This window comes from Pogonomyrmex barbatus, unplaced genomic scaffold, assembly GCF_055798465.1.
Source record: "Pogonomyrmex barbatus isolate J1 unplaced genomic scaffold, ASM5579846v1 scaffold15, whole genome shotgun sequence".
NCBI lineage: Eukaryota > Metazoa > Arthropoda > Insecta > Hymenoptera > Formicidae > Pogonomyrmex > Pogonomyrmex barbatus.
The window spans coordinates 4,774,233-4,795,282 of record NW_028297111.1 but is presented as its reverse complement, the minus strand read 5'-3'; the positions used below and the strand labels follow the sequence as shown (position 1 = coordinate 4,795,282).

Sequence of the window (21,050 nt, the reverse complement as noted above, 5' to 3'; positions counted from 1 at the left end):
CCGAGACACTACCATGTCTCCTGATAAACAAGTAATAAAAAAAATTTAATTTCATCATAATTCTATTAGTCATAATTTTATCCTTTCGTTTGAATTGCCTTTATTATCATTTTAAATTATTGTTTATATTATTTTTTAAATTATTTTAAATTATTGTACTGTTATTAATACTTTTAATAAAAAATGATACTACTTAGTGACATTTAGAGATGGATAACAAACCTAATATAGTTTACTAAGTTATCTTTCCTTTCTATTACTTTCGCTATTATTATTATTTAATAAAAGAATCTTATTATAAATTGCATTACCTGGTAAGTCAGATTTAAGTTAACTTTATAATTTCGAAACGTATAATATTTGAGTTCATTTAGTTTTAATAAATATTCAAAATTACGCGCTGAGTAAGGTGGTTGTGACCGTATGCAAAGCGGTGGTTTTCTATCGTTTTTGGTATCGAGAGACACGGTCGTGGCTCGTCGTCAAGTGTAAGCGTCAGCGCTTCACGAGACCGTATCTCTTTACGCGAGCCTGCGAGTTGCTAAGTATCAAGATTATCTCAATAATGGCTGAACTGATCAATTTCTGAATAGGCGCAATTGATAACTTGGGTTTAAATTATATAATAAAAGTGTTTTTAGTTTTTTTCTACATGTGAGCGGAGATATTACAATTCAAAGTCCGATTCTAGAAATTTACTTTTAAGAAATGTCGTCGTTCTTACTATTATTGTCATCATTGTCGCCGTCCGTATGGGCTACGATTGTAATTTTCGCGGTGGCGGCGATGAAGTCCTCAGCGCGAAATATGAATATAATTTCATGTTATATTTAATTTCATGGTCATTCCACAATCTCTGCATATTTTCTTTCTTCCCGCAAGCTCTCCGGATATCTCCGCATCCGTTCTGCAACTTTTCCGCATACTTCCGCAATCATTCCGTAACCCTCCCGCAATTTCTGTATATCTCCGCAACCATTCCGCAATTCTTTCATAATTTTCCCGCATATCTTTGCAGCTATTCCGCAACTATTCCGCAACTCTTCCACAATCTTCCCGCATATTATCGCACCTCTTCCGCAACTCCTCCGTAACCATTCCGTAGATTTCCGCGAATATTCCGCATTTCGTAACTCTTTCGCAATCTTTCTGCACATCTCCGTAACCATTTCACAAGTCTCTCATAATCTTTCCGCAACCTTTCCGCATATCTTTGCATCTCTTCCGCAACTTTTCCACAACCTTTTCGCAACCATTCCGAAACCATTCTGCAATTCTTTTATAATCTTTCCGCATATTTTTGCACCTCTTCCACAACTTTTCGGCAACCATTCCACAACTATTTCACAACCTTTGCACCTCTTCCACAACATTTCCACAACACTTCCGCAACATTTCCGCAACTCTTCCGCAATCTTTCTGCAATCATTCCGAAACTTTTCTACAATTTTTCCGCATATCTTTGCATCTCTTCCGCAACTCTCCCGCAACCTTTCCGCAACTCTTTCATAATCTTTCCGCATCTTTGCACTTCTTCCGAAACTTTTACTTTAAAATTTTTCTGCCGCCATTTTTAAAATTTTTATTTTTAATTATACTTCATATTTAACATTTATATGTTTATTTAAAACTAAGATTTTGGCATAGGTGTGACCTTGAAAATTCAAAAAATATTTTCAAGGTCATTTTTCATTTTTTTATTTTCATGATCTATAGACCTAGAGAATCGTAAATAATGCAACTTTGTACTTTAATTTTAAAATTTTTCTGTTGCAATTTTGAGAATTTTTATTTTTAATCGTATGGACTTCAAATTCAGCATTTATATATGTTTATTTAAAATTATGATTTTGGTATAACTGTGACTTTGAAATTCCAAAAATATTTTCAATGTCATTTTTCATTTTCTTATTTTCTTGATCTATCTTGATCTGATGTGATTCTTTCTTATTTTTTAGACCTAAAAGATTGTAAATAATATAACTTTGTACTTTAATTTTAAATTTTTTCTGCCGCCATTTTGAAAATGTTTATTTTTAATTATACGGATTTCATATTCGGTTTTTATATATGTTTATTTAAGACAAACACAGGTGTGAAATTCTTGACAATTTGAAATTCCAAAAATATTTTCAAATCTTATTTTAACAGTCTATAAACGTAAAGAATTATAAATAATTCAATTTTATATATAATTTTAAATTTTTCGTCCGACATTTTGAAAATTTTTGTTTTTATTCATAATCTATGGACCTACAAAGGTGACGTTAAAGTTTATGAATATAAAGATATAAAAAAAATTTTATTAATCAAATAGAAAATTATTTGTCATCACATAAAAATTAAAATATTTTACAAATATGAACAAGATTTTGTCCAAACCAAACTAACATATAATTCGGAGCTGTATGAGCTGTAATTCGCCGATTTTATTGAAACTCAGTTTATACATTTATAGAGCAATTAAATTATTTAATATTTATTATTAATACATTTAATGTAAAAAATTACTATTTAATTTTGACTTAAATTTTTTACTTACAAATATTTAAGAATTAGATTAATTTAGCTTAACTAAAACTAAATTAAAGATAAATTATTGTTAATAATTCAACTGAGATATATAAAATTTCTAGAAATATATAAAATTAATCTGTTAATAATATTATTAATACATTTATGTATTTGTTCATATTTTATTTAAAGATTACATAATTTTCTTGATATCTTCAGTATTATGCTTTAAATCTGTATTTAAGTTTGATATACCAAACCTAACTTTAAAGTAATTATAAAATTATAAACAACTAAAAACATAAATTTTAAGTAATTAAGTAATTTTAAGTAATTAAAATAATAAATTTCTATAGTTCTCTTTACGTCATTTTAATTAAAAATTTTAACCGAATTATAAATATTTAATTCTATTTGATTAATTGATGGTTGACAGATTAGTTGATAGATTCATAAGTGAACTAAATTTAAACTAGTACCATATATGTACATAGTAACTAGTAAACTAAAAGAATTTTATAATTAATAAAAATTATTTATTTTTTCAAAATTTGGTAAAATTGTTATTATTTTAATTCCAAAAGTTAAGGATATTACATATTATAAGAATATTATATTAATATTAAAAAAAAGTACTCAAATTCAATTTAACGGCACTCAAATTTTTAAAATTATTAAAATTGGAAGCTATGGAAAAGTTTATCATTTGATCTTTCTTAAATTTTAATATTTTAAATATGTAAAGTATATGTGTAACCAATCGAAGTGGATAAGAAACTGTAAATAGAAAAGATAATAATATCACAACAAACTTACTTTTTATAAAAAAGTAAAAAAGTTGTCAAGTGTACGTGCAGTGTGTATGTGAAAGATTATTATATAAAAATATTACTTTTTAATAGAAAAAAAGTTTTCAATTACTGACGCAAATTATAACTTCTTAAAAAAATAAAAATAAAACTCAAGAGTAGATATAAGGCCGATTCTAAATCACTATATGTTAGTGAGATGTACATATATGGTACGTTCGTTTGTGTGTGCGCGCGCCATAGGAAGCGGCATGACGTCACGAGAGCAAAGGCCTATGGGAAGAGGGGGATTTCTCTGCGTTCCGAACAAACTGCGTTGTACCACTATCATATTACTAACGAACGATTATCAATTATTATTAAACTACTATCAACATCAATCAATAATTACGTGAAACAAGCGGACGGCATCATATTGAACGTCGATCGAACTTGTATCACTATCATATTACTATCGAACGGCTATCAACGATTATTTAAACTACTCAACGTCAATCAAATTATTATCAAGCACTTTGAACGTTAATTGAACTGCGTTACCATAAATATAAAATATATGATTTAGGCAGGGATTATTTTAGATTATATTCATCTGATTATTTGATAATAATGTTGATAATAATTAGTATCAATATAATAATAATAATAATAATAATAATAATAATAATAATAATAATAATAATAATAATAATAATAATAATAATAATACTATAAGGAATAGTGGAGAAGGGAAAAATAATTTAATAAATTAATATTTTCTTCAGTATTTATTTTTATATTTTATTAAAAAAATTTAAATTTGAAAGAATGATATTTTTTAATATACACTACTGATCTTAATTACAGGAAAGAAAAAAAGAAATAAAAAGAACATATTAATGTATTTTTATTTTTCAAATCTCCATTGAGACTGACCACCAATTAAATATTTTAAATACATTCTGTAATGCATGCTTTCGAATGTTTTCCACATCGTAAAGTATTATTAATATCTAGGGTTCAAAGATTCAATGTCTTCGTAATCCACATTCAAGGTCTCGATGATTGCGTCATCCTTCGTATCGTCATCGAGCATATCTTTCAACTATTCTCGTTTTTCATATCCCTTAATGTATATGAGAAGTCTCATAGTCATTCTCTTGCCAAACACAGTTGTTGTAATCAAACGTTTCGCCATGCTGTACGGAACCATCTCATCCATTGCAAACCATGATGATATGCAATCAACCAGAAAGCGCCAGATTTTTCGGACCTTGTAAGTGAATTCCATAGTACGAGGCTTGTGAAAATGTAATGTGTAAGAACAGACCCCTTCCTCAATAGCGCTACTTCCTTCATGACAAATCTCTTCCCAATAATAAATCTTTGCAGGTCACGAATGTTGACACGATCGTGACGAGCAATTTTTCGAGATTGCATCTTATAGCAAAAGATTTCAGTTTTTATCCTCTCTTATATACCAGAGCTGCAATTTGTCATCTTGCGCACTACGTTGGACAATGGTTATATTCGATCATGTATGATAAGACAATAGGCGGTAGTATTCGCTGGTACATTCGCTTTGAACTCAAATTTTAATCGCACATCTACAGTGGCGCTCTTGATAGACTCATTTTGCCACGAATAGTCAATGATTGCACAATAAAAATGCTTAAAGTTGGAATAGTTGTGTAGCGTTTCGCGGTATGGTTTATCAATTTGATAATAAGATGTACGGAAGCGTAAATACATGTCATTTAAGGCAGCATATCTATGTTTTTCAAAATCTAGATTCAGATCATCGTACGGATAAAATTCTGAGTTTAGATAAAGTTTTATGTTGGTTAAGTTACAGTTGTCGAAATAAAATTTATGTTCCTTCATGTTATTTTTTTCTGACAATCTGCAGAGCAAAGAAAACGTATCGTGGTTTTTCTAGCTGAAAAGCAGTCTTGATAGCCCAGGAATGTTTCGTCGTGTTTGGCAATAAAGAGTATTCATACAGATCCCATGAACGGAAACTCAGATATCGTCCGCTTTCTAAGATCCGCAGCATGGATAGTTTATTGACTTCGTTCAACATAACGTGAGGCATTCGTCATTGTACTTTAAATAATTCAAGTTTCGGTTCCATCGCAGGATTTCCCACAAAGCAATTGTTATTATTGCGCGCTTGTATCAAAATCAATTCGTGACGAGCGTTAATTACCACACATCTGTAATCTTCACAAAAGCCAAGCAATATGTTGAGCAGTACACAAAAATTAAAGTATCCATCAGATGTCGTTACATTTTTCGCGCTGTAATCAGTCATGACAATTCCAGCAAGTCACAGAGCTACAAAGTCGTCACTTGACAGCGATGCATAGTTCTTCAGAAGACAGGTCACTCCAACGTTTTTATTGTGATCAATCTTTACACTATTGAGTTCATATCGAATTTCATCAAACAAAGCTAATTCCAAGCTTTGACGTATTTGCATTCTTATCATTTGGTTTCTATATCGTCAATTTTCCTTCAACGTAGAGAAAACTTTCGGACGGCAACGCGTATAAATCTTGCTGTTGTATGAATATTCTTATTTCATCATTATGTCTAAATATCATATTAACATAGGGATTGTATGTGTGAGTTTCCATCTTGACAATGTGATCATCAAAGATCGGTTGACTTCTAATGTTCAAGATATCAACCATCTGAGATATCTCGTACAATGAATCCCATTGATTTCAAAAATTTAACATTTGATACGGTGAGTTTTTTCTTTTTCAGAGCCATTTAATATTCTTGATTGTCGTCTCTTCAAAAAAATTGTGTCTCTTGTTTGTTTCACCTATTCGTTCAACACAAGCATCTTATATTATCGTTGTTGTTTTCATACATGCAGTCTAACGGTAATCTCCTCTCCACGAAAATCATGCAATCGACCATCTTGATCCACAACGCGAATCGTCAAAGCCATAATGCTTCGTGCGATGACAGACAAAATGATCTGCGTTGGCCTTTCCGATATTTTATATCCTGGCGGTGTGGCGAAAACTTATGTATCGTATGCACATTCTTGTCGTTGTTGTACGCACTCACGGTCATGTTGCACTCGATGCGAATGATATTTATGTTCATGATATTTATCGATTCATCCGATTTGTGTCACTGCTCTAATATACGACTCGATGAAAATTCCAACAGCGATCCAATGTTGTCAGGTCTGGTAAAATTTATAGGTGCATTTGATCTCGCTCTTCATCGTTATTAGTATCGTTGTTAGAATCACCAGTGGATACTCATCATTATCTTTGAGATGTGTCTTCTTTCTCGCAACAACATCATCAAGACAAGAATTTAAAATTGCACGTCTCAGATATTTGCCAATGTCACGCACTTCATATGATCCTTCGAGAATGACAATTTTTTATCGTCTTTGTCAAAGTAAGATTTATTATTTGACGAATTTACATTAGGTTATTTACATTAGGTATCGTATAGTAAGTTTCAAAGTCTGTCAAGATCTCGTAATCATCATTCAAATCTATGACTGGAAAGTAGCTTGCCACGAGAATGCTACTCTTGCCTGTCAACGTCAGTGACATGTTTTGAACGAATACTGAATTTAAACAGTGCAATGTCAATCTTTAAATTGGGTATCAATCGTTTGTAAAAATTGTAAACACAGTTCCCACAATTGCTTTGATCGTAACATTGATAAGGCATGCAAATGTACACGATTTCTGTCACATCTAGATATTGCACCAATTTCCCTCGGCGGTCGAAGATTATCAAAACTGTCGAAATATATAGCACGATTTTCTCTCTTCGCATATGCTACTCAATGAGTACCAGGTCCTTCAGTATTATCCAAATTCATGATACGTTCTCATTTCTATATATTCCTCCTCTTGGTAATGCAGTACGCATGAAACATCTTTAAAATATAAAATGCGCATACGTTTCGCCAATTATTGCAGATGTATATTGGTAATTATGCCCTTGGGCATTTTTATGGTTTTTTTGATGTTTTTTTTTTTGTTTTTGAGATTCCATTTCCACGCTTGCAAGGAGCTAGATCCATGACCTTCCATGGTGTGATTATGGCGTTTTAATTCTTCCAGCTGACGATTTTGTTATCATTCATTCTGCCTTTGCGATTCCCACTGCTCCATCAACCAATGAACCAAGAGCTCCCAGCATGATAGGATTGACAGAATACCGCCGCGTTTCGTTACCGGAAGTATTCGCTTGTACGGTGTTCTTTTCACATTTGTTGACTTTTTTCTTATCTTCTTTTCAAACCCATATCTATTTTCGTCTTAGCTTTCATAGCAGCCCAAACAGCTGCAGCAGCTCTCTTTCCGAGAGTCAAACAGCTGCAGCAGCTCTCTTTCAGTAATGCATTTTCGTGCTTTCGCAGCGAGTATATTGTCGGCAACATATTATTTAGCGAGATCGTTGTTATGCGAATAGCTATATCGTGCTCGCGACACGTCGCATCCAATGGATTAATGTCTCAATCACGTCTATCGCTTTTCTAGATGCGTTCCTGGACCGCAAAACTGATATTCTGGGATATGCAATTCAAAAGGAAGTGCATTTATCATGTGATTTAATAAGCCACAATCGTACGCTTCGCTGACATTCGCCACAATTCTTTATCAGTGATGCCGGTCTGTCGATATAAGTTTGATGAGAAGGTAAATAGTGTTTTATAATGTTTTAAACATCGACGATATTGTTAAACTTCCGAATCAGCTTTCATATGCTCGGATAACTTGTTCCACAATTAATCGATTATAAAATTCTCGCAATTATAAAACTCTCGTAACAGAACAACTTTCGGTATACATTTTAAATGTTCGACGGTTAAACTGTGTATGTCACAGTTATTCGATACGATGAGAAACATTTTTTTACGACTGAAATGTTTCGCTCTACGCGTCTCTATAAATAGGCCCTCCTCGACAGTCCCTCCTCGACATCATCTGTTTACATTTTTAGCATTGTGGAGAAAATATGCGGTTCGTGCGGCAGTTACAAACCATTAAAATGACGAATTTCGACAACAAGATATAGTTAATGTCTGAGAAGAGGATATGCATGGAAATATATTACCTATGCGATATCTATGGTCCATCAAACTGTGACAAGACAAACGTGTTGATAAGTTTGCTAGAAAGTCCACATGATGTATGTTTCAAGAACGTATACTCGAAATCACTGCAACAATCGTAATATCAATACTTGAGGAATTTATTGACGCCGATAAAAGAAATTGATTATTTTACATTCTCCAATAACAGCGATGTCGTTCCACCGAATGAGATGCTTCAGAATTCTATTTTTATCTTTGATGATGTGGCATGTGACAAGCAAAACGTTACAAGAGAATACTTTGCAATGGGCCGGCACGCCGACGTCGATTGCTTCTATCTCTGTCACACATACGCAAAGATACCGAAGCATCTTATACGTAACAACGCAAATTTATTAATTCTATTCTATGGTACCAACTTGAAACACATATTTAACGATCACGTAAACACTGACATGTCATATGAGAATTTCTGTGAATTGTCGTACTTGTTGGCAGCAAAAGTATGGATTCCTAGTAATAAATAAGGACAGTGCATTTACAGATGGACGATATAGAAAAGGATTTAACAATATTGTGACATTGTGACATGGTTAGTCGTTGTCGATACATTAACTAGGTAACGTTTCTTTCAAGATGAACAACAGTAACATGGATCATGAGAGGATTGTGAAACAGATTGCAAAAACGAGCGATTCAAAGCAAAAAATACCGTACTTTAAAAACTATAAACTAGAGGAAGATATAGCATTGGAGAAACATTTTAAACCTATCATCGAACCTCTGAAACAGATCGTCGAACGAACCGAGGAATCTCAGCCGATTAAGAAAGAAGTTAATGTATAAGAAGCAAAAAATATCAAGAAAGTATTAAAAAAGAAGCCAATGCTGTGAAGAATATCATTAAGAAAAAACATGAACATAGTAATAATAATGATGATGATGATGATGATGATGCATATTGGCTGGATGATGGATGGCTGAAATTAATGTCACAGCCAAAAAAGCAATGTACGAAACAACATGTTAGGTTTATCAACGCTCAGTTCTATAGAATCATCGATAGACTCATCAATAGAATTACTGATAAAACCGAAAGAATCATCGAAAATCATTCGTATCGAAGGAAGTTTTTAAAAAGACAACAGTGAACCGTTGCTCCAAACTTCCGCCAGACAGACTCTGCAAACGCAATAAGGTCGAGAAGCACTACTTAGTCAGTTGGAACCATTGGGGCAAAAATACGTAAGCACTCTCCTTGATGATAACGGAAAAAACAATAAATTTGATCGCATATCGACAGTATCTCGATAAAAACGGATGCTCGGCGACAAACAATTCGACGTCGACAAAAATGACTCCATCATTATAGACAATGTGAGATACACTGGTACACCAGGCTTATACGAATTGATCTTTAAGAGACTTCCCGATGATGCAGTTTTTACCGAAAATGATAAACAAACGTATAAGAATATACTGTTAACAACGAATGCTCATAGACGTGGCCACAGCGCTCATAATCTCATCATGGGTAACAAGGGATACAAGTACATCATCGATCCACTTGTATCTGTGTATAAAACTGCCGCTAAAAAAAAGGTGCAGGCGTGGGCAATATCACTCAGCGTAAGATTAACTGATAACATGATCAACTATTCATTAGGACAATCCCAACGAACTAGTGGATCACCTTCGATTGCTCGATACTTCTTGTCGAGCGGGCAACAACGTTCATAATAACGAGATTCTATCGATAATTGAGAAACTTTGCGAAGCCGGTCTTATAAATTAAACTGCGCGATACGAGTCATTTAGTCAACGTCGAAATGTCGATCAACAAGTTTGAAATATCGCTCGAAAAAAGTGGGGCAGAACCATACTACCAATGGGTCGGATTAGTCAGAAATTTTGTGCGTGATAACGCTCTTTGCATGGTTGCCACCGACTTTGACGCAAAGTGCAAGATTCGACGTGTAGCTCTGTCAGTAGATGATGATGATGTTGTCAACAAACGATACGCAGCAAAGCATGCAAATTTTAAAAGATCTACAGGATGAAATCGAGAAGAAGATTGCGGAGCTCCAAAATAATGTGCAAGCTACGCTAAAACGAGTTTCAACAAATGATGATTACTCATCTCATTGAGAGTACACAAGTAAATAAATATGTATAATACATTTTACATCATTTGCGTATCGTACATTGTAATCAAACATGTCTAAGAAAAAAAGCTCCGAGAAGCGACGGTTGGTAGAGGAACTGCATGCTCCGACGAGAAAAAATTTTCCACGAAGACACGTGATTGTTTACGATGACTTGTAACAGGCGGATGTAGTTAAGATGCGTCCTACACGATTCAATAAAGGTTAAACTACACTACATTCTCACAGTCGTTGACGTTCTGAGCAAATATGGTTTTGAGCGGTACGGCGTGGGGGAGTGGAGATGAAATGGCTCGAGCGATCGCAAAGATAATTCGAAATGATGAAAGCTATCCGAAAAATTTGCAAACTGACATGGGAAAAGAATTTTACAACGCAAATGTGCAAAAATTCTTGAAGAAATATAACATTAATCATTATTCTACGTATTCCATAATGAAGGCGTCGATGGTCGAATGATAAACAATATAACGATATAACGATTTAATCGTACGTTGAAGAACGACTTGTGGAAGCAATTTACACTCAACGGAAGCTATAAATAGATTGATTTGTTATCACGTCTCGTGTCAGAGTACAACGCACGAAAACATCGAACTATCGATATGCGATCCATTGACGTTACCCACGCGATCGCTGACAAGTTCTTAATCATTGTATACAGTCGCGTAAAGATTGCTGCACCTGCGCAATTCAAAGTGGGCGGTTACTCGGTACGCGTTAGTAAATTCAAGATCTTCGAGAAAGGTTACACACCAAATTGAACCATGGAGATATTTAAAATCAAAGTGCAAAAAACTAATCCCGTGACGTATTTACTGGAAGATTACAATGAAAAACCTGCCGGAGGATTCTATGAGTACAAGTTGCATCGTGTCGTTAATCTTAATGTATATCTTGTAGAAAAAGTATTGCGCAAAAGTGAGGATAAGGTTTATGTAAAATAGGATTTGACAATTCACATAATTCTTGGATACATGAGGATAATGTATTATAAGAAATGAAAATAAGTTTATTATAAAATATCTTATTACAAAAATATTTTATTATAAAATTTCTTTAAATTATTATTAAAAGTACGATTAAAAAGTATATATAAAATGAGTTTTTTATTTATAATATGTATTTTATAATATTCTCATGGCAGTGTGTCGATAGAAGCGTGTACAATATATCATTTATCGTACGGACTTAGAGCAATTTTCGTTTCAGATACAGTGTACACTTTGTAAAATTTCGATTTTATACAAGACTGCTGTCATGTCATTTCAATTTTGTCTCGCAGGCATCGCATGTAATCATCGAACGTTATCGATGGCTACGACGTTATTTTTAACACCTTTAACTTTTTTCACATCTTTCTTACCGCTGACGCACAAGGCGTACATCTAAGCCCAACAAATTCAGTCATGATTGCACCATTGTTTTCATCTTTCATTAAACCCGGTCTTTTTTTATTGATAAGTGGAATATACATTATCGACCGCGTAATCGCTTGTATCGAATCTATTGTCATGTTTCATAATTTCGTATACATCATCGCATTCGATGCGATGTGGTAGATAAGACTATTAGTGTCAGTGTACATAACTTTACATTTCTCGCGGAACAATGGCGCCATGTACTCGTAATGAAATTCATATAAACATGTCTTGGATATATCGAGGATGCACATACCTACATAGATCGGTTTGTTAAATGATCACCTCGAGTTTGCGCATTTCTATCGCTATCAGATTCTTCGAAAAGAAGCGATAGAATGTGCTTTGATTGTGGAAATTTGGTTTCGCGATTATTGCCTTAGTGCCAGATCTTCCTTCCCATTTTAGTGATAAACCGCACATCGACATGGTTGCGCACATTTTTCATGGTTTTGCCGAAAACTGCGTTATTCATTAATTTGTATAAATTTTTTTCAAAATCATTCTTGGCTCGAGTTTTAAAATTTGTATTGAGCTGAATATAATCGCGAAGCCATGGTACAAACTGTAATACGCGATGAATCTTTGTTACGCAAAGATCGTGACAAGTACACTGTTGTAGGTTGCGATAATGTATGTACATAACGTTTCTTCCTATCGTATAATGTTGCTTAATCTGTCGTTTACCAAGCGATTTATCGCACGTCGGACAGAATGGTAGGTTAGTGTGTACATCGTGAAGATGTTGGAATACTCCAAGTCCATCTCGAGAATGTAATCTGTCATAGAATCTAGCGCGATATTCGTAATGTTAAAATTTGTTACATCATCGACCATTGAAAATCTGCGAAGGACAATGGTTGACACATTGCCCAACCATACAAGTTGGTTCAAAGTACATCAGATACGATGATTGTTTCGAAAAGTCGTACGATTGTATGTATTTATTGTTAGCCTGCGCGTATCTATTGAAACATTGACTAAGACTTCCGCATATACCGCGTTCGATGACCATGTCGATGTCGGTGAGAAGTTCAAAATTGATACTCGTATGTTTCAGCATCGCGTCCCACGTAAAACCGGGTAGAGTATAAGAGTACGCGAAATCGAGTCCATAACTCGCGATACAATTATCGTGAAAATTCTCAAAAATATCGGCCAACAACAAGATGTCAGTTTTAAGATACAGGTCGCTATAGTCACCGAGCGTCCGATTGGAGAATCGCTGCCACACGTTGACAGCGTGCACGTAATCGCTTTCGGACACGGTGTCGTGGTAACTGTAGAATAATTCTCGCGACGGTAACTCGATCTCCTCCAACTTTTCGATGCAGTCAATGTATTCGTATGGAAAGACGCCTTTTCGTATCAATAAATTAAAATTTTCTGTAGATAAATTACAATATTCGCGCTGCATTATCCGTAGCTTATCCTTACTGAGAAAAGATGCCAATTTGTCAAGATTGCTTACTGAGAAATTTATATGAGTCAATAAATCGCAACTTTATGTGTTTTTTCCAATCATCTTTAATATCATTGATATATTTTATAAAAGAAATGTATTTTTCTTTGGTTATTGGGAGCAGATTTATATGTCCTTCATATACTGTAGCTATTTTCTTGACGATAAAATGTGCGTCATAGCCAGATAAATTATGGAAAACTACGGGAATGCAATGCGAATCTTTATAATTTAAATTACAATTTGAATGCGCAGGACCTCTGAATCGCCCAGTCAAATGACAATAATCACGTATTCGCATGTCGCTTAGCGCAAACGGTTTTTCACATATGTGACAATGCGTGGCGCTATCAAACTTTTTCCAGTCCTCTCGCGTGAAATCTATCATGGGTATGTTAGCGGATAAAATAGATTTTACATTATGCACTAAACTTCTAAGTTCCTCGGCGAACCATGCAACACAATCATTATCGTAATGAAATCGATACACTGATTCGTCGTACAAACAGTGTATGTAATATCTTATATTAAACACTTGATGATGTTGTATGTGTAACTCGCCTTTTTCCTTCTCCTCTTCCTCTTCCTTCTCCTTCTTCTTCTCTAGAACGCATTCCAGACCGGTGTAAACAATAAATAGCATTCGTTTCTTCCTACAATAATTTTTGAAATTTAGCCACTTGTCGTCGTCGCTCGATACCTGATGACAGCACACTCGTTAATATTTCGACAATCTGCAATGTGAGCCTCTAACTTTTCATTTGAACTGAAATAGCAACCATCTGCAAAAGAAAAAATTAATTATAAATTAATTTATAATTCTTATGAAAAAGAATTTCATTATTTTGAAAATAATGAAATACGTGCCGATCGTAAAATAATTTCTTATGTTCTTTTTTGCTGAGTTGAGAGTTCAGGCGAGGCGAGACAGATTTTTTATCCTCACGAAATGCTCCTCGTTGTCATCGTCCTGTAGATATAACAAATTTACGTGTTTGTCCATCTTTTGGTCAGTGAGCCGTATTGGAAGAATTAAGAGTTCCTTCTTCTTTTTCTCGAATATACGTTAACTGAGATGTCGAGGTTCTCAAACTTTTTTATTTGATTTAAAGTCATCGAGAACTTAATAACTTTAAGATTCAACATTGTTGAATATGGAAGATATGAGGATACTCGATTTGTATTTGTTTTTGCGAGATGTAGAGCGGCCACGCGACCACTGGCCACGCGAAACATGCATTGTTCATAGATTGCATGTTAACCGTCGCTCTCTTCATCTTAATTTCTCGCGGTAGTTCAACGTTGCGTCCTGCATGCATGGGATTATATTTGTTCACATTTACAATTAAATTTAATATACGCGACAAAGCCCACCTGCTATTATGTTCCTGAAATTCCTCAAGCGATACAATGATACGCTCGATAATATGTAATTGGTACCATTCTTGCGAATCAGAACACCGACAGTTTCTTGTAGCGATACTTTTAGTAGCGCGTTTATCACCCGCGATAAATTCGCCGTTAAATATAGCATTTATTTTGACATTCTCATGCTTCCGTATGACACTTGGTGTACGCTCAAGTACAATTTTTCGTGCATCCTCGAGAAACTGATGATGTTCAATATGCTTGGAATTGATTATCACGCTTGTCAGTATACGACTTTTGAAAACCGTATCTATCTCACGCATCGAAATCCTACACTATATCCGGCCCGCATGCATGAATCTTCCGCACAACGAATCTTTCAAATTTTCGATTGCGCGATACATACGATTGTCTCACACCGATTGATAATCGCGGATGTTTAATTCGGCTATGTTCATCTAGCGATGAACTCATCACAGTGCTGTTCCCACGTCTTCCGAAGTATTCAGTCGAGTGGATTGTTCTATCAAATCACGCTCCGTTTGCTCCTACTACGTTCTTTTTTACAATCACTAAATATTCTGAGAAATATCATATTTTATTGTTTTATTCTTCATATATGTCTTTCACAAAAGTTCACTTTGTGCAAATAGGATACATATTACACAGTATTATTTGAAACAATGGGCCTCGGCATTCCGAACAATATTTACCATGGATGAATGCATATTGACAATTGAATGCTTTCAAACGCGAAGATTTGGAAATATTTCACTTATTTATATATGATTCATAATACGATCTGGTGCCCTACATTAAGAACTATCATATCCGTAAAGACGTAAATCCCGTTTTTAAGAAAAAAATAACATCGGAATGGGCATCGATAACGCATTATTTTGTACGAAAAAAAAAAATAAAACATTTGGCTTTTATGTTTATCAGGATTTCAGCAGATAATCGTATACCTTTTTAACTCATATTTTTTATATAATTCATAGTAGGGTCTAATGCTACCCTACATTAAAAATTGTTTTTACATGATTCATAGTAGGGTTTAATGCTATCTTACAGTAAAAATTAGTATATCTATTATGATAAAATAAATTCCATGTTTCGAACATAACATTGAAATTGATATCGATAGCACATTATTTTTTCACAGAAAAAAATTGGTGGGGAAATATAATTATATAAGAACTCTGAATGTTACTACAGTATTCGTTGAGCTTTAATCGCATATTAGTCACTCTGTGAAAAGACGAACAGTTATTACTACTACAAAATTTCAAGAAAAAAAAAGTATGAGAATATGAAATATTGCGTTCCAATTCATCAGGATGAAGCGTATAACCAACGGTAAGTTTCATTCTCCATAAAAATTTCAAGACAATTTTCCTACAGCTCACTTGTAATCTTTTTTTCTTATAGTATGTCTTCTCAAAATTCATTACCATTATACAGCTCATATTTTGGGGAGCAGATTTGCATTAACATCTACAGCATATAAATATTTAGATTTTGAAATCAACGTGGGACCAATATCCCATGTGGAATTGATTCTTGGTAATAATCAAAGTAATCAGATATAATATTGCCCCACGCAATATGGAAGATATTCATTGAAAGACGTGCGGATATCGAGCGACTCGTGCAATCAACTGCGGTTTCATCATTAACAATTCACGGTTATAAAACTTGTTAAAATGTATAAAAATAATATTGTAAAACTGAAATTACACGATACTTGCTTGTACATGAAGCCATCAACCGTACTCTTTCTATTTGAATTGGAACATTGCATCAAACATTCATATATCTGATTATGTCAAAATATACATGGCATAAATGAAAAATTTAAACAATTTGTAATCTTTTTACATCAAAATTATATCATCGATAAATACAATGCAAGTTGTGCGCAACATTTTGATAAAAATTCATCTATAGAGTGCGAATTAATATCTTACGCTATAAATAATATTGTACACTACGCATTAAATAAAATGTGTATATTGAAAAATATTATTTTTTTAAATTTAAAATTTTTTAATAAAATATAAAAATAAATAATGAAGAAAATATATTAATTTATTAAATTATTTTTCTCTTCTCCACCATTTTTACGATATTATTATTATTATTATTATTATTATTATTATTATTATTATCATAACAATAATATTGATATTAATTATTATCAATATTATCAAATAATCAGATAAATATAATCCAAAATAGGCCGCTTGAATCGTATATTTTGTATTTATGGTACAATATTTATGGCAGTTCGATTGACGTTGAAAGTAGTGTAAAAGAAGACATTAACATAAAAGTTTATCAAGTTTATCTCGCGATGTCAACCCGTGTTTCTAAAAGATATGCAAAGCGTATTATGTATCAGGACGAAGGAAGTGTCATCCTCAACTGTCAGTAGACGTTCAGACTCGAAGCTCAATTCATTAAGTATTAAATGCGAGTAAGTTCGACTGATTGAATATTAAGTGCGTGCGAGTAACTTAAGGTAAATATTGTAAAAGAAAAAATTTAAGTGAATTAAATAAGATATAATATTAATTGTAAAATAAAATCAAAAGATGAAACCGCCAACGAGCCAAGAAAGTGTAAACGTGAATCCGGTAGACGGAGTCATCCCAGAGAAGTATCCAGAAACTTATGAACCACTTCTGCTGGGAACATGCGTGAAGGTTATAAATCCTAACAATATGATTTACAGAGAAAGTAATGCTCCTTTTCGAAGGATATGCGAGGATTACTTTCATGCAGAAGTGCAAGATTTTAATCTTTTCCGAATAGCAATAAGAAACTGGCACATATTATGTAAAGTAGTGCCAGAAAATTATGAACTAAGAAGAAAATGTTATATTTGTCATAAACTTTTAATGGAATATAATATAGCTTCAGATTGTCGCGAGTATATTAAAGAGTTTATAGTTAATAATGAAAAATATTATTGGTTAGATGAAATAGATACATTACAAAACGAAGACAATTAAATTTAAGTTACTATTTAAGTTACTAATATTTTATAATATTTTATAATATTTCTTACATTTTATATAGAAAACATTTTATATAAAAAAATAAATAACATCAACCATAAAATTAAGAACAAAACTTCGATTATAGATTGTGAATTATGTGAATTATTGGCATACGCTATAGATAATATTGTACACTATACATTACATGACCAATAAATGTATATTACGATAAATATTATTCGGTTTGTTCTCCATTCTTCCTTTTAATTCAGCATTAGCGGTGGCGGTGGCGGCAGCGACGGCAAGTGACGGGTGGCGAACCCCGCACCGTGTGACGTCATGTCGAGGATTCCACGAATCGCAGATCCCGCGCCATATTCCCCCTCCTTGCCCCGCAGATCCCGCGCCTAGTGACGCACTTCCCCCCTCCCTTGCTCCGCGGACCCCGCACTAATCGCTTATGGGGCTTATGGAGGCGCGCGCACACACACACGAATATATCATATATGTACATCTTACTAACACAGTGATTTAAAACTGGCCTTATATATCTATTCTCAAGATTCATATCTGTAAGATTCTTTGCACCCGAGAACTCTTTATTTTTATAGTTGTATGTACAAGATATAGCATCATGTTATAATATTAATAATATAATTGTGGCAAAAATTGAAAATAATATTTCTTTACATTAGGGGACATAGCTCCGATAACTTGAGCTTGTTATAGAGGTGAAGGCACTGATCAACTTTTCCTTATAAATTAATCGGCGGTCTCGTTTAGTTTTCAAAATACACTTACATAAAGTTTAATTTTGAAATGTTATTATTCTGTTCATATGACATCTTGTATATGATGAATAGAGTACATACATACATATATATGTTATTTCAAAGTAGTATTTATATTTTGGTAGTATCTTTCAGTTTATTTATTAGGTATTAGTCGTACGTCGTTTGTATCGTCAACATACGTCTTCACGAATTTTTCAGCGTTATCGATGATAAAGATAAATTGCTAAATTATTTAATTGATCTGTGATACAGATTAGATTAGATTTTTTAATAGTGGAGCTCCTCCGTAGAAGTTAGGGGACGGAACATACTGTCTCCAAGCATACACTTCAATGTAAAGTGAGGTTCCATATGGGTTTACAATTTTCTGCACGAATTTTCAATTCTATATGTTCAAATCTATATGTTGATACACTGATAAAAATTAACGTATTTTTCAAATTTTTCTGTATGTAACTTTTTAATAAATATTAACTACTGGTTAAACCTTTTGATTATTATTCAAGAGAGTATTCTTGACAATATATGTCCGGGTCAAGATTATCGGAGCTATATCCCTTAATGTAAAAATTTATTTTAACATTTATATAAATATATCTCAAAAACTATACGAGACTGCCAAGTTATAAGAAAGAGAAGATCAGTACCATCATCTCTAACTAATAACATATATCAAGGTCAAGGTCATCGGAGCTATGTCCCTTAATGTAAAGATTTATCATGGAAATATATATATATTATTTATAAAATTTTAACACAACAAAATAAATGATATCACAACCAACTTACTTTTCATACCCTCATTTCTTTAACATATGAGGGTAGTCTGAAAAGTTTTGAGCCTAACATAGAAACAAGTATTTTTTCGGTCAAATATAGTTTTATTTTTCAACATAATCTCCTTTTAAGTCGATACGCTTTTCCCATCGATACTCTAATCTCTTTAAACTCTCCAAATAGTAGTTGATGTCTTGCTCCGCAAAATAGGCGTTTACGTATGCGATGACCTCCTCGTTCGATGAAAATCTCCTCCAAGCGAAACTTTAAGCTTAGGAAACAGGAAAAAGTGAGATCAGATCTGATGTATACGGTGGGTGGTCAACCAATTCGAAGTGCAGTTCGTGAATTTTGGCCATGACGACCGCCGAAGTGTGAGCAGGTGCGTTGTCTTGATGGAACAGCACTTTCTTCTTCTTCAAATACGGCCGTTTTTTTGCAATTTCTGCCTTCAGCTTATCAAGCAATGATGCGTAATACGCTCCCGTTATTGTTTTACCTTTTTCAAGATAGTCGATACACACAATTCCGTGACTATTCCAAAAAACAGTCGCCATTACCTTCCCAGCTGATGGAACCGTCTTCACCTTTTTCGGAGCAGGTTCACCCTTTGCAGTCCACTGTTCTTTGACTATTCTTTTGACTGTTCTTTTGTTTCTGGAGTGTAGTGGTGGATCCAAGTTTCATCTACAATTATGAATCGACGCAAAAAATCTGATTCGTTTCGTTTGAACCGCTCCAACAGGGCCTTGGAAATGTTCATTCGAATTCGTTTTTGGTCCAAAATGAGCAAGCGCGGCACTCAACGCGCGGATAGCTTGCGCATATCCAATTCTTCAGTCAATATATGACAAACGCGTTCTTTCGATATGTCCATAGCCTCTCCTATCTCTCTAACCTTGATTCGACGATCGTCCAGTATCATTTAGTGAACATTTTCGATGTTATCAGCGGTGGTCGCAGTTTTTGGCCGTCCCGAACGCTCATCATCAGCCAAGCCTGGTACGACCACGTTTAAATTCAGCTGCTCATCTTTTTACAATGGCAAATGATGGGGCAGATTCCCCGTAAACAGCGTCCAACTCGATTTTAATTTGCGCAGGCGTATTGCCTTTCAAATGTAAGAATTTAATCGCGGCACGATATTCAATTTTTTCCATTTTTACAAAAACATCGACTGACACAAACGACTGTCAAACAACAACTGAGCGTCCAAAATGACTGAAATTTTCACAAAAGTCTTTCAAAGCATATACTATTGTAGTATTAGAATGGTTTTGACGAGTAACGTCATCTTCATGTTAAGGCTGAAAACTTTTCAGACTACCCTCGTATATCAAGATCAAAGTCATCGGAGCTGTGTCCTCTAATGTAAACATTTATCATGGAAATATAAATATTATTTATAAAATACTTAACACAACAAAATAAATGATCACAACAAACTTACTTTTTATAAAAAGTAAAAAAGTCGCCAAGTGTACGCGCAGCGGCTATGTGAAAGATTATTTTATAAAAGTGTTACTTTTTAATGGAAACAAAGTTTTTCAGTTACTGACGCAAATTATATCTTCTTAAAAAAATGAAAATAAAACTCAAGATTCATATCTTTGCATCCTTTTTATTTTTACAGTTGTATATACAAGATATATCATCATATTACGAGAGAT

The 21,050-nt window shown here is 33.7% G+C and overlaps 1 protein-coding gene and 1 pseudogene across 5 annotated transcripts in view; one reads left to right on the top strand and one right to left on the bottom strand.

Annotated features, from left to right (window-relative positions):
* Nucleotides 1–21,050, bottom strand: part of rho-5 (rhomboid-5) — a 473,385-nt gene that overhangs the window by 358,357 nt on the left and 93,978 nt on the right. Inside the window, exons 2-3 of one of the 5 annotated variants that reach the window (XM_089073458.1) lie at nucleotides 14,304–14,406; nucleotides 13,998–14,218 (exon numbers count right to left, since the gene is read on the bottom strand). The exons of 3 other annotated variants lie outside the window; for them this stretch is intronic. The gene's annotated coding sequence lies outside the window, so the exon portion shown is untranslated. The remainder of the gene's footprint in view (nucleotides 1–13,997; nucleotides 14,219–14,303; nucleotides 14,407–21,050) is intronic. One more of the 5 variants, XM_089073459.1, reaches the window with a different exon arrangement.
* LOC148937289 (uncharacterized) lies at nucleotides 16,145–19,612 on the top strand (annotated as a pseudogene).